At 38.7% G+C, this 11,897-nt stretch overlaps 1 long non-coding RNA gene across 2 annotated transcripts in view; it reads right to left on the bottom strand.

Moving 5' to 3' along the window:
• Positions 1 to 11,897, bottom strand: part of LOC140340946 (uncharacterized) — a 66,961-nt gene that overhangs the window by 45,808 nt on the left and 9,256 nt on the right. For both annotated transcript variants that reach the window (XR_011922767.1, XR_011922768.1), the window contains exon 2: positions 8,471 to 8,576. This is a non-coding gene — a long non-coding RNA (uncharacterized lncRNA). The remainder of the gene's footprint in view (positions 1 to 8,470; positions 8,577 to 11,897) is intronic.

The raw sequence follows: 11,897 nt of genomic DNA, 5'->3' as shown, positions 1-11,897 counted from the left end.
ATTTCCCCTGATAAGGATAGTGCTGTATTCAATCAACCATCATTTCATGTTCCTTAGCAGCCTAAAGTGGTCCTATATCCTAACCTAAAGCCAAATTATTTTACACCACATCATCGAGCCATTACCTAACCTAATGCTAAAATGTTATACCTGCCAGAAGGTAAAAGCTAGCCATAGAGAAAATGCACATTATACTGGCTGGGAAATCCACTTTTCTCCTGTGATTGTGGTGTCTATGCAGGCACCTACTCCTAGGTTGTAAGCTGTTCAGGGCAGTGTACTGGCCTCCACTTGTGTCACTGTCTGTATCTGTCTGTCATTTGCAACCCCTATTTAACCTCCTTGGCGGTATTCCTGAGTGTGGAATGGGTTTATTTTCAGTACCAAAAGTGGTAACACCAAGCCACACTCGGGGTGGCATTGTAAAGGACTTACCTGGTCCTGACGAGCCCGTGGAATCCTCCGGCGATGCCTGCCCGGCATATGTGTCCCCTGGTCTTCCGCCCCCAGCATAATCAATGGGATGTGTGAAAATGCGGGGCGTTGCACTGGGGGGGCGTGTCTGGCGGGAAATTTAAACAATGCACTGCTGTGACATTCAAGAATACTAACATAATCAGATCGCCAGGGAGGTTAATGTGCAGTGCTGCATAATAAATGGGGGTGCTATATAAATCCTTAATAATATTATTGACATGCAATGTCTCTTTTGTCAAATACCTAACTCCCTGGGCTTCTGGTTGCTTTTTGATTCAGCTCCAAACTCATCTTAAAAGGTAAGCTGGCTAGGTTCTGGGTACCCTTCATAGTCTTTTGCTGTTCAGGGATCAGTACAAAGTCCTTAAGACTATGGTAAGCGCAAAAAGAAAAACTAATCCAAAAGACAGAAAAGTCCAATCTGGTTTACCCTGAGGGTCTGGAGTTGTATTGAGTGGAATTGTGCTGGAAACTTCCTTTTACACATTCTTATCACCACCTCTGAGATCCCCCTACACCTAGGTAAACTCTGAGTACCATTTGCTTCTTTACACTTTAGTATGGCTACTCCAAGAAGAAACTTAGATGCATTCACAGCTCCCACAAACAAATCCTGTCTCTCTGGTTGAGACTTGGAGGTGGCAGCACAACTCCTGCCCAACACACCAGTGGGGAATTGGCCTAAACATCTCAGGTCATTATTCATTTAGGGTTGGTTCTCACTTGAAATGTATTCTACTCAATTTTTGAACCAAACACTAAACCTTTAGTTAACCTTTGAAAAACATTTTCCCTGGTCAGTCTGGTTTTCCTGGTAGGTAATTTACATTTAATTTAGCATCTAAACTCTCTTCTAACCTTGCACCTTTGTTTTTTTGGGCACTTTTTTATTTTTCTTATAATAACATGTTTCTTAGTGTGGATACTTGTGGGTTTACCAAGAGTTCATGATGGATTCTAGGTTAAATTAGGCTTTCAGAAAAGTTACAGGGTTCATCAAGTTTTGCTGATTTTCACAGAAGGTAAAATTTTTCTGAACCTATGAATGTACATTTATTTTTATTTTTTTATATATATATTTAACAGACTACTACCAAAAACTAATATAAAATGTTATGAAACACTCAATCTTGTGTCATGAATTCTGTTCCTACTCTTCCTTGGCAAACACCTGCAATTCAGAAATATTCTTAGCTTAGTTTGCCTTGCCCACAGTTTAAACAATAGTCAGTTTTGGGGCTATGAAGGTCATTCAATACCCTCAAAGCAAATTTGTGTAGCTGTATGAAATACAAGCAAGTTATCCTGACATGGTTTTACAAAATTCAGGAAGATTTTCCCTTCGAGACCCCAGGAAGTCTTCATGGGAGAAAAAATGCAAGTGGCAGCCTGGACAACGGTGGGAAAGATCACTGGAAAATATTCTTCACAGGGTCAAATCCCCCTCTGGAAAGCCCCAATCTCTCAGCAGGAAGCTTCAATATTCAGCTCCTAAGACAGACAGTCCAGTTAGTGAGAAGTGCATATCTGTTTTACTTCAACATGTCTTTGTCCTGGTGTGGAACTGGGTACAAGGGGCTGCCTTATAGGAGGATACAATCTCCCAACCATTAGCCTTTAGGATTCAAAAAGGACCTGTGCTGTGTCCAAATGTTCTGAACTAGAAGCTGTAGAAGCAAAAAACTCTTACTGATCTGGTGTCCAGGCCTGGGTACTGCAAACATAACATGAGGACCAACACAGATGTCTCAGTCGCCATCCAACCAGAACTTCTGAGGGGGTGCAAGCTGATTTGGAGACTGGACTGTAAGTCTTAAGTCAAAGCTACCTTGTTTATCAGGTAATTAATGGAAGCAATCACTAATACATCTCTGGTTCCCAGTTCCACATGGGAACATAGTGGCATTAAGAGAGGCATCTCAGATGTCTCCCAAGCCAGGAACTTTCCCCTATGCAGAGAAGCATTCACTAAAGATCTCAATTCTAGATGGAACTTTAGGGTACTCACAAAGACCTGGAACGCCTTATGTTCTAGGACAAATCCAAATAGCTGGGGTATATTAACAAGCTGGAAAAGTATTCCTGCTATCAAACCCGAAAGGATCCAGAAATTACCACCCCTGTCCCGTTTTTCAGAAGATCAAAGGGGGAATCACAGACATGGGCTTTCAAGCTTATGGAGACCGGCGACCCTGCACTGGCTGATGTTACCACCCTTTTGAAAAGTTAGCTGAGCTCTATGTGTAAATCATAGGGCTGGATGGGCAGACATACAAATATTTCAGCAGGTAACACTTTATTACAACCTAACACTGTAGCCATGGGTAAAGGCTGCTGATTAATATATACAGATTGTAAGCTCTTTTGGGCAGGACCCTCTCCTCTTCCTCCTGTGTCACTGTCTGTATCTATCTGTCATTTGCTTCTCCTATGTACAGCACTGCTTCTTACACTACAGAAGAAGTAGTGACATTTCTTACTTATTGATTTAGATATGGTCTCAAGTAAGTTCAACTATGCCTACTGAACTCTTCATGTTACAAAATGAAATAGGAATCCAGCAAGTATATTAGCTGTCACCAATAGAGTTCCCACATCTACAGCCCATTCTCAGGCCAATTTTAATAACGCAAAGGTATAGCAGCCATGTAAGTGTCAAATCAAATCCTTCCTATCACGGTGATTGAGGTAGGCCATCATATCAAAGGGGACACGTAGAAGATGACCCCAGACAAACTGTGACTGCAGAAGCTGCATTCCACCACTTACTTCAGGGTCAAAGTCCAGTGGAGAATTGTGTTTCTATTTTCTTCCTCTGAGTGTTGACACCCAGTGGAATGACCAGCACTTTGTTTCTCCTCATCTTCCAAGAAAAGTGAAAATCCACATTTTCTACTCCTTTAGAAAATCCAAACTACCATGTCGCATTCCAAAGCTAGAAATGGAGCTTGCACATGTAATAAGTAAATATGGCTACCCCAATGTCCAAATAAAAAAAAACCTTATGGCATCCTTATGGCACATTGTTTTATACCAACACATCCATAAGATTAAATTGATAAATTCTATATGAATATCTTAAAGTTAAAACAACTTTACTGTTTGAAAACTATTAACTCATGTATTACATACATGAGGTGTTATGTCACAGGTCTTTGATCGTTTATTAGAACTATGTGCAAAAAATAATGCAATAAGTCTTACTTTTTTCAGAAGAGTTCTGTAAATAACACAGCCCAGCATTTCTGGTCTGAATAGGCCATCAATACCAGGTCAATAGGAAAAAAAAGTTTAAAGCTTAAATAAAGTCATGTTAGGGGTATGGGCAGCTCAGGGAACAATCTTGGCCTGTTTATGTGTTGGGATGAAGTAGCTCCCATGCACCTTAGCCAATCTAGAGGCCAAAAACCTCATATCTGGAGGAAGACCAGCAGAAGATGAAAGTGCCATCAATAAAAAGGGAGAGCCAAAGTTGCATTACAGGAAATGATCGACCCATTCCTCTGCTATTCTATTCTAGTTACTACTTGCTGGCTTGGGACTATATAAGGGGTTAATTGAAGGAAGAGTCAATAAGCATGCTCCTATGCACATACCTGCAGGTTGAGGACATTGACTGGTGAGTACTGGCATTACTTGCAGGATTGTGGATTGCTGGCTCTTGAGCTTGTATTTACAGGAATATATTGTTTTGGCTTTGCTTTTAAACCCTTAATACCTGTCACAGCAGTACATTAAGCAATAAGTTACAAGCAAATCTAAGCAATATTTACAATTGTGCTGCTGCTTAGTACCCTGACGTTTGATACAACAAGACCACAGTGAGCGTTACATAAATGTGGCCTTTAATGTGGCAACTAGCCTCTGGCCTGCACCGCTTTGCAAATGTGAGAAACTCTCTGGCCATAATATTCACTTTGACCTCACAAACCAATCATTAAATCTATTCTGCCTGCAAAGCATTTTCCTGCGTTCTAATGAACTCCCATGTAACACATTGAGAACTTGTTAAAAGCAGTAAAATGTTTCTCTGTCTTAAAACCGTGTTGTGTAAGCAGATTTACGTCTGTGAAAAAGCCAAAGCAGCACTAGGCCCTGTTTACCACTGTAATGATTTTCTGTCATAAATTTCTGCGCAGACGGAAATTGACAAATTTTGTGCCCATAATGGGTCCGAGACCACACATTCAAATATAATGTGGGATAAGCTTTTCTGAAAACAAATCTGTCATCATTAATTAACGTTTATGAATCCAGCAGAGCAGCAAAGGTACATAAATCCAATATTATATGCAGTCAATATTTTTCAGCTGTCCTTTTTTAATCCCTGTATTTTGTCTAAAGCAAAAGTTTCATGTATGTTTAGGAATGAAATGTTTATATTTGCAGAACCTCACTTCATTTTATCAGGGTTAAAGGACAATTGACCTTGGCTAGCTGAAGCAGAAAGTGGAGTTTAAACAGACCCATTGGCCAGACCAATTATTACAACAACAATCTTCCCCACAGGACTATATGTGCATTTAATGCTTTTTTTTTACCTTCAAAATCCTCCCCTTTGTAGACATCCAAAAAAACATAAACTGCTGCTAGGTGCAACTATCTTGGATGTGATGTCAGCAGCGGTCACACATTGACATTGTATGTATTGCTTTTCACTGTCTGTAGCTACATAAGAGTTCAGAATAAGGGAGGGAGACCCAGGCCAACACGGACAGAATTAAACACCCCTCAAAAAAAGTACCTATATATGTCAGGAGAGGGGGGGGGGGTTGCTATTCTAAAAAAAAAAAAATAAGTTTTCTAAAATGTCATATTTCCTAACAAATTCTACAAATTAATAAACATTTCTGGAATGGAATCAATGCTGGTCGTATGCCTAGAGATTTGATCTACATGAAGAATCAAGTGTTCTACCATTAGTACAGACAACACGTATAGCAGGACATTAAACATGTGTGGAATCATGGTAATCACAGATTTGTTTTCTATTATCTCCTCTGCTGCTTGTAGATAACCAACCCTGCAGTCATCAGCTGTGCCTCTCTATTAAGATAGAAAGCTCCACACAGAGACATCTTGTAAAACATGATAAGTATTAGAGGAAAGATCAGCTTAAGGAAAGTCTAAAAGCATTAGGAGAGTGCAGAAGCACTCTGATTGCCTAATTAGGTACACATTCCATTGTACAGGTCCTCTTTTCATAATAAAGTGGACCTATCACCACATTTTGTACTTTAAATAAAAGAGTGGATAACCGTTTTATATAAATGGTTCTGCATGTGCAGTGTGATCTTTTTTCATTTTCTGAAAGTATGTCACCCGATTTCGAGCCTGTGCAGTGCGAGGTCGGGTGACATAGGAAGAAAAACCTGGAAAAAGAAGAAGAAAATGGCAGCACCCAGTTTCCAGCCCGCGTCAAGACGAAGAAAAAAGACAGGATGTCCCGCGACTGGCTGGATTAGGATCTTGGAGAGATCGACTACTTTCCACCTAAGTAAGGCAAGTGTTCTACTTGCCTGTATTACATGTAAGATGAGCCTGTATTACATTTAAAAAAATACCAAAAATATTTAATCTAAATATTTAGGCAAAAAAATACAAACCCCCAAATTAGAAACAGGTGACACATATAATCTAGACAATTGCCCAAAGTTATTTTTTGCTTCTGACATGTGAATACCTAAGATGTAATAAGATCAGAAGTACATTGGTTCAGCCTCACCATGTGTGGGTGTTCTTTTTCCCTTTGCATTTTTATTACAATTTTAAAAATTAAAATGGGCTTACAGGACGACCCCTGGTAAAGTTACAGATCCAGTGATAAGAACTCTTTGAGAAGATGTTAGGGGTCTCTTACACTCCTGATGCCTCCCCTTCCTCTAACCTCTGAAAAGAGGGACAAGAATTCCCTCATCTGCCGATCACCCGGCTGATGAACCCAAAATTCGGACAGTTCTCAGCTCAGACAAATGCCACAACTATCCAAGCTCAACTAAAGAAAAATAATTGTATAAAATCCTGTTCTTGTTAACTAGCCGTTTATTTGTATCTTCCTCCACATATATACCACTTGAGAGGTTATTCCACCAAGTTTGGGATGTAGCTTTTTCTCTTTTTTCTTGCATGGAACATTGTTCTGTGACCACAAATAAAAACAAAATCCCCTTTGCCACCCATCCCTTCCCATGTGCTTGCCCCAATTAGCTACCAAACCAGCCAGAACAAAGTAAATCTCTTCAACATATAAGTGAGGTAATATCTAAAGACGGCAGTGAAATATTCCTGTAATTAAGGTGGTATTTTCATAAAGCTTTCCTGTAGGAGGCTTATCGGAGCACACTAGTTCCACTTTACAATTTAATTTGACTTTTATAATCAAATGAACAATTTTAAGACTTTCATTCCTCCAATATTGTGAACAGAAAGCTGTAGCTAAAATAGTTCTCATGCTGTTCTAACCTTTCTCTTGTTGGACTGGTAGTGGAAAGGCTAACAGGCAAGTTGTAGAATCAATTAGCCTATACTCTGTAGTAAAGGCAGTTCCTTCAATTATTTGGCCTGCAGAAAAGTCAGAATCAATGTTGGGTTTTTGGTTAGTGTCTGTGTTCGGGAGATTCTAACTGAATGTATTTTAGGTGCTATCTGTAAGTGTTAGTGCCTACTCTGGAAAGATTTACCCTCATTGCCTGTTCCAGTGAAAATGATGGGCAGAAAAATGGAGATCTTGCCAATGCTCCAGAGACACCTTAGTAATGGGTGATCCTATTCATGTGTTCTGGAAACGCCCTGAGCTCTGTTATTGGCAAGAAGTCTCCGCCAATATTACCAGGAAATCCACCCCCCGGTACTCCCCTAAACTTATGCTGATATTTTGGGTATCCTGGAACTCATATGATCTATAATTGGAATTAGCAGTAACAGAACTTTATTTGGCCAGATAACTCAACACTGGCTATCCTATCTTCCCACAGACGGATTGTGAATTGATAACGTTAAAGCCACCTTAAATTTAGAACAGCTAATCTATATTTTTAGGGTGAGCTGCTGAAAAGCTGACAAAATCTAAAATGCCTGGCCTAGTAACCGTATCCTATCACCTCCCACATGGATCATGAACAGAATCCTAGGGAGAGTTATTCTTCAGAACTAAAACCTGTAAGTCCCCTCTTTATTACTTCTATCATATTAGAACCGTGTTTCTTGACCTTTGTAACATGGGGGAACCCCTTGAAATAACCTTCAGGTCTTAAGGTTCCCTTTTTTTTAATTTACTATATCACCCTTACAGATAGCCAAAAAGATTATTGAGGGTAACTTAAACTGACCTGGGAGACACAAACTACTCATTGCTCAAGGAACCCCCAGCAAGGAACTCTAGTTTAGAAACTCGGTATTAGAAGAACCGACAAAGAAACGTGTATAAGTATTTTATCCAATTTTATTAATTTATACTCCTAGCAGATATTATACCATCTCTGAGATACAATATTGTTTATTGTACTGTTTTTTAAGGAACTGGCTGTTGAGATTATTCTCCAATGTAATAATATGGCTCACACTAACTATATTGTTAAGTCATATTGTTTTTTATAATGCTTTTTAATATTTTGCTTTTCAATGTTTTAGAAAATGTAAAAAAAGCAAATATAACAATTTGTATTGGTTTGTATTTCTCATTATAAGACTCCTCTCTAAATGGTAACCTTTGTACTGCATAATGGTGGACAGTTAACATCTCTGCTATTAAAAACCATTTACTGATCTGTGATTTTTCAAATACATTAATGGAGAGTGTGTTTAATGCTAGCCATTGTTAGCCATTTAATGCTAGCCATGTTAAATGTACAAATGAATGTAGTATGAAACCTATGACAAATAATAAAAGGTAACATCACAAAGCTAAAGTTCATGATATGCAACAGCAGTTCAAGTTGGAGCTTTGCACAGATCATATTCAAAATAGTGTTCATTGGTGAAAAATCACGCTTACCTCTAGTCCCAGCTGGCACGCTTCGTTCAAATGAAGAACTCACCTAACAGCATCGCCTCAAGGCAATGGATGGTCAAATCATTTCTGCTTTCTGAGCAGGTGAACTCTGTAAATAAAGGATAGAGACACTACTTAAAGTTTTATGCCTAATACCTTCCAATCCAAACAGGTTGAATGATATTGAAAGATGAAAGATATTTACTTTACTTTCCACATTGTTGTCAGATAACATTTCAATATGCTTGCAGCAGGTTTGGTAGCGACCTGTGTCAGTTGTTTCTCCTTTTTCCTATATCTTTACTTTCTCTCCCTGAGACACAGCAGGAAGAAAGGACAGACACGTCCAAAGGTAGGAATTTAAAGATTTCCTCTTTATTCCTGAAACCACATTCTAATCATTTAATTTTCCCATCATGTTTTGTACCAAAGACTATAGTCAGCAGTACTAAGAGTGAATCCTACCAATGAAAACAGATTACAAAAAATCCTGATATTGATTTTAATCCTAACTGACTATAAATATATAAAATGGCACTTAAAGGACAACAGAGAAGGGAGAGACACTGATGCCTAAACAACAGGGCAAGCTGAAGACAAAAACAAGTTACTTTGCCAGGTAAAATGATATATATGTATAGGATTTAGGATTCAGACAGAGGAGAGGAAACCGGGGCCACATATCTGTGAACCATGTCCATAAGTAGCATCTCATCCACAGATACCATTAGTTAGTTGTTCAGTACAACCCTCTGCAAAATGTTGAATCGCTGCTTTATTAAGAAACAGCACTGCGGCTGGGGTGGTGGACTGGCTGAAAATTGCCAACCATCAGAAGCTGCCCATTAAACCAGTGTTTTTCAGCCAGGGTCCATGGAACCCTGGGGTTCCTCCAGAGATAGCTAGGGGTTCCTTGAGCAATGAGCAATTTGTGGCTCTCAGTTTAGGTGACACCAATGATCTTTTTGGCTGTAACGGTGACATTCTTCCCACTGACCACCACACACCACACATGTATTTTGAGCTGTGGATATAATAATTATAGAAGAGATTCCCTGAAGACCTGAAGGTTATTTCAAGTGTTGCCCCATTTAAAAAAAAAGTCGAAAAACAATGCATGAATCACTGTTCCCAATGTTTGTCTGAACAAGCACTTATAGAATGTTCACACAAGCACTTATTTTCTATAACTCTTTTGCTGGGAAGGGTTACAGATAAAGGATCCGGTCACTGACATGTTATGCTGTTATTGGCAAGGATTCTCCTAAACTCTCACAACTTGCCTGTAGATGCTGGCGAAATTTAAGATCAAAGCAAATGGGTGGAAGGCTTCTGTATTTCTGTCTTTTCACCCACCTAAACACCTACAGTTACCTGCTCACAAGCAAGTTTCAGCTGCTTTCTGGACAAGGGGTGTCAGCCTGAAACATCACAGACTATGAAACAACGAGTTGGCACAACATCCTATAGATCCCCAAAAAAGCAAAAGATGTATTGTGACTGTGCTTGCATGGATCTGCTTTTATGCTTAGTGTTGTCAGAATGAAACAAGAAGTCCTTTAATCAGTAAGGAGCTGGCAGGTAATTAAAGAGCATGAAGAGCTGGTATACATAAAAGAAACATGTTTACCGTGGAGGATGCAGAATTGTAGATACCTTGCCATTACATTTTAGCTTTAATGCAAATTATTTTACTTTTAAAGCTGAACTTTAACGAAATAGAAAAAATGTAATACTATATATATATATATATATATATATATATATATATAAATATTTATGAAATATATTTTCAGGTCCTGTCACTTTCACCTACGCAACATCCGCCCCTACCTGAGACCACCAAACTCCTTGTACACGCTCTTATCATCTCTCATCTGGACTACTGTAACCTCCTCCTCTCTTGTATTCCACTAACCCAATTCTCTCCTCTACAATCTATCATGAATGCTGCAGCCAGACTCATCCATCCTTCCCTCCGCTCCTCTTCCGCTGCATCTCTTTGTAGTTCTCTCCATTGGCTTCCGTTTCACCTGAGAATCAAATTCAAGCTCCTGTGCTTTGCCTTCAAATCCCTCCACAGTTATTGTCCCACTTACCTTTCTGAACTGGTAAAAAAATATTCCCCTAGCCGCTCTCTCCGCTCCTCCAATGACCTACTAATGACTTCCTCACTCATAACCTCATCACACGCATGGATACAAGACTTCCCTAGAGCTGCCCCAACTCTCTGGAATGGTCTTCCTCATCCTATTCGGCTTGCTCCTACTTTCTGCTCATTTAAAAGAGAACTCAAACCCCATTTTTTTCAAACTTGCCTACTTTTCTTCTTCTTTCTTTTGAAACCCTCACTACTTCCCACCACTACATATCTCCCATCCCATTGTGTGTAATTTCCCCCACCTCCTAGATTGAAAGCTCTTCGGGGCAGGGTCCTCTCCTTCTGTATCACTGTCTGTATTAGTCTGTCATTTGCAACCCCTATTTAATGTACAGCGCTGCATAATATGTTGGCGCTATATCATTCCTGTTAAATAATAATAGTAATATTAAAATAATATAATATATATATATATATATATATATATATATATATATATATATATACATTATAAAGTGACCATAAGCATTTGTTTTTGTTTTGTTTTTTTGCTTGAAACAAATCCGCCTTGTTGTTTAAGTTTGTTTCAGGTTAAATCTTCAGCTACATTAGCATTATATCTCCAGTTTCCTAGAAAGCAGATGTGAAATGATGAGGCTAAGAAAGATGGCAGCCGCATTAAAAGATGCACCAACACACAGAACTGATTACCTCCTGGGTGTTTTTTTAATTATTAACAATATGGAAAATGTAGATATTTTTCAAAATACTGCATACGGCTGTAATTCTAGTTTTTTCAATATATAATATATAACTTTTACTTATATTAATCATTTCCAACATATACATACAGTTTGTATTGGTATATAAGGAATGTCAGGTTTGCTTCTTATATATACAGTAAATGATAAATGTTAATGCTGCACATTTAGGCTACATTGACTTGAATTAAAAATGGTCATGCAGATTTTGTGTGAGTTTTTAGGCATTTTTAACCAAGACCTGTTGCAGAGAAGAGTTAGAATATGGGAAAACACCCCCAAATGCCAATTGGAGAATTTTGGTTGTTTTGGGGCATTTGGGATGCGTTTTGTGGGCATTCCATCATAAAAGGGGCTAAGGGCTGTCAGTTAGGTTTTACTCAATGGTAATGGGCTGTAAAGGATTTCAATTAACCACCTGAGCGTTACACTGATGTCTAGATTTCTGTACCAAAAGCGTTACAGGTTTTAATTAATTTTTTTTTTAAATTGTAGACCTGTAACTTACAGAAATATGTCCAAACAGGGTTCTAGTAGATATCATGAATATAAAAAATGTTTGAAACAC

Source organism: Pyxicephalus adspersus, chromosome 11 (assembly GCF_032062135.1).
Source record: "Pyxicephalus adspersus chromosome 11, UCB_Pads_2.0, whole genome shotgun sequence".
Taxonomy (NCBI): domain Eukaryota; kingdom Metazoa; phylum Chordata; class Amphibia; order Anura; family Pyxicephalidae; genus Pyxicephalus; species Pyxicephalus adspersus.
The sequence above is the reverse complement of the archived record's forward strand: the minus strand, read 5'-3'. Positions and strand labels throughout refer to the sequence as shown.